This window comes from Sorghum bicolor, chromosome 5 (genome assembly GCF_000003195.3).
Source record: "Sorghum bicolor cultivar BTx623 chromosome 5, Sorghum_bicolor_NCBIv3, whole genome shotgun sequence".
Classification (NCBI taxonomy): domain Eukaryota; kingdom Viridiplantae; phylum Streptophyta; class Magnoliopsida; order Poales; family Poaceae; genus Sorghum; species Sorghum bicolor.
The window spans coordinates 45,574,946-45,578,698 of record NC_012874.2 but is presented as its reverse complement, the minus strand read 5'-3'; positions in this window follow the sequence as shown (position 1 = coordinate 45,578,698).

Here is a 3,753-nt window from a genome sequence, read left to right as displayed (position 1 = left end):
ACGTGTGTTTGATTGATTGATAGATGTCTCATTACAAGGCCCTAGGGTTCATATTTATACCCTGCTCAAAGAGCTACAACTAAACACGACTAGAATTCGAATTCCAAATTATACGGAATCCGTATACAAAACGACTTAAATAAATAAGGAAATAACAAAGCTATCTCCCGTGACGAACTAAAATTCTTCCATAAACCGATCAGCAGTTTCCGGACCCCTCTTCCGTATCATCGGCAGACTCCTTGCCATAGTCATCGGCAGACTCCCCCATTATAGCCATCGGCATAAACACATCACTGCCTGCAGACTTAGTCACATCCGACCTCTCCTTCATCGGCAACCATCCTCATCGGCAATTCATCTTGCAAACAGCATACTGCCACTTTATCCTGCCATCCTGGACACGTGCCCAAAAAACGGTGTCAACACATGCCCCCCAATTTCGGAGAATAAAACTATCAATGCTCTGAAATTCTCTGCAGTAATAATGCCTTCTTCCCACAATTAATGCTCCTAATCTGGTAACCGACAACCTCAATCTGAACAACTCTGACCCTATTCTCCCGCAGATTCCTCGAAATCCCCAACTTCCTAAACGGGCATTTCTCTCTCAATCGTACATCGGCAATAATACCGTTACAAAGATCTGCCGATATACTGACCAGGACGTTCGTACAAACGGCTACCTCCCCTTTATTCGCCCATCGGCAATATGACCGTTATAGAACGCTGCCGATGGACCGACCAGGAGATCTCGCACAGTAAAATATCTTCAGATAATGACCGCTTCTCGTCAAATCACCTGCGCAATCCCTTGATTACCGTGCAAACAGTTACCATATCTACCTGAGTACCCTCGAATTTCTCGGAGGCGGCAAAGAGATAAGTCAGATTTGCCCTTGCCCATTTTGTCCTATAAATAGTTCCTTCTCGGGTACTCCTTCCCCATCACATCATTCCACCACCCAACTTTACTTTTCCAGCGGCGGCGCCATCCGAAACTCCCAAGACCTCCGACAAGCACTCCTCCTCATCAACCCCGGTGCCTTCAAACACTCTCTTCACAGCAAGATGGCCATTGGCTTCGTCGTTCCTGAGGTCAGATCTGCATCTCGTCTCCTGTATATTTTTCTCGTATCCCTGTTCATACGTAATTCATTTTACTGAATATCTTCCTTTTCCTCTTTCTTTTGTGTTTCCTTTACACCCAAAATCACTAGGAATTGTCCAACAAAATTGTCATCCCCACCGATCAACCACACCTTCAATGCCTCGGCCCTCTAGGGGACCCAGATCCAACCGACCTTATCAACGCAGAAACCAACAGGATCCCCTTTAGAGCTGAAAATTTTTCTTTAGATCTGTGGAAAGACACCTTTCGCTCTTGGCCCAGCCCTACCGTAGGGTGGAAAGACTGGTTCCTGAGGATCAGCAATTCTTATGAAGTCCAGTGGGGTGAAAGGAAGCTAGCCCAATGCATCAGGCTATCTATTGCCGATATGCACAGGAACGAGTCGCTGTTGATAGCTGCGTCTCATTATCGGTCAGATACCCTTAATGCCTTTGTCTTTGGGCACGGCCCTGTTTCTCCCACTCTTGCCGATGTAGCAATGCTCACTGGTCTGGACGTGTCTTGTGCCGATAGCACCCACTTCTTTGATACCGCTCCTAGCGCCAAAGTGGAGACTCGCACTATCGGCGGTTGCTTAGGGTACATTCAGAAGTACCGTGGGAAGGGGCCTGTCACCATAAAGGAACAAACCACCTTTCTGAACATGTGGCTGGACAAGTTTGTATTCTGTGGTCGATCGACAGGACCGACTTCTGTCTATCTATCAGCAGCAGAGAGACTGGCTAACGGTGGCCAATTTCCTCTCGGCCGATACTTGCTTGGCGCTGCTTACCATCTTCTCCATCAGGTAGCCCAGAAACTCCTGCTTGGTCAGTCTATCGGCAACTTGGGAGGCCCCTGGTGGTTTATTAACATGTGGCTCAATCTGCATTTGCATAAGCGCCATGACTTCAGCTTGTTCACACAACATTTCCCAAGAGATATAGCCGAAAATCATGTGTTGGGCGAAGAGGAATCGGCAACACGTGCCCCCTGAACTTTGGTGAAGCTGCCATAGTTCTACCTGGTTCAGGGAGTAATCCGGATCAGATCGGCCGATTCTTCCAGACTCTGTATGAGGGATTGGCCAGAGATGAACGACCATGGTTGGCTTATGGTGACCCAGACAGTATGCTCCCTCTAACCTTCAATCCATTTGATGAAGCTCTTGACAGGGATAATGAGGTGATGATGGCAATTGTGACTCCCAGAGTCATACCAGTGAATTTCTTTGGTAGCACAAAAACCTCTCCCCAAACCTATGAGTTTTACAATCCATCGGCATTAGCTCGTCAGCTAGCTTTCGGCCAGTTGCCGATTGCACTTCCTTATGCCGATGTGATAAAACCCAGAGAACCCATCACCAACTTTCTTGAGTGGATTCGAGTAGCCCAACTACCACCAAATGCCGATACAGATGTAGATCTGTCAGAATGGGTTCCAGCTGCCTTTATTACTCAGGCATACAAGCTATGGTGGGCAGAATGGAAAGAGCATCTATTCTGTAGATCGGCCCTCTCATACCGCGGCATGATCGACCCCGAATACGACGTCCCCGATGATACCGTAAGTATTTCAAACCGATGTTTCATTTTTTCAATACTATTTCCATCGGTAGCTTACCCTTGTATTCCTTTTGCAGGTTGACAACATCCCCCCATCGGTTAGCAGGAGTGGCAAGCCGATCGACTTGTTTCCATCAGGTCCGATCTCCTCAATCGGCCACAATGCTCCCACTCTGGCTTCCGTCGTGCATCGGGGTGTACGCCTCAGGAAAGTCACCACCAAGAGAACTCAGACATCGCCTACGGTAGCTGCTTCCACTCTGGCGCAGGCTTTCAAGGCAATTTGTCAAATCTTTTTCTTTTACACTGACCATTTTTATATCGGCTATATCTGTGCTTATAAACCCCTTTTCGTTGTTGCAGCAAACCGGTGCATCGGCAAAAGCCAAGCGTCAAAGTGCCGATGCCCCCCAGTCTAGCCAGCCAAAGAGAAAGGGCACCAAAGGTGCTAAGGCTAGAACAAAGCGCCAGAAAGTGGCAACTCCCCCTCCTCCTCCGGTGTCTCCAATTCCGGTGGAGTCTTCTCCTTCTTCTCCAGAAGTCTAGACACAGCAAGCACCGTCTCCCCAACCAATGCAGGAAGCACCACAGATGGAAGAACTCCAGCAAGAAGAACCTCAGTTAGAAACACCCCAATCAGAAGATGTGTCGGCCGACGTAGGCGATCAAACTACCGATCCAGCAGGCTCAATCATACCATCGGTAGTTTCCTCACTTCAGACAAGTATCATCCCTCCTCAAGGTAACGTGCTCTCCTCAAAATTACTGTCGATGAGCTTCTTCTTTTCGATCTTATAACCTTTTCTGTTAACTTTCAGCTGACATTGTTCCATCGGCAACACTTGCCGATCAACCTATAGCTCCATCGGTATCTTTGGCCGATCAACCTGCAGTTTCATCAGCACCTCCCAGTCAAAGGCAAGAAATCGCCTTGAAGCAAGTAAGTCATCCAATTTTCCACCAGTATCATCTGCCGAAGCTTTGACCATAAAAATGACTTATTTCATCCTCACTTTCAGGAACAAGATTCTCCCGACAGCTTATTCTCCTTCGCCATTGATATCTCCGAAGAAGAAG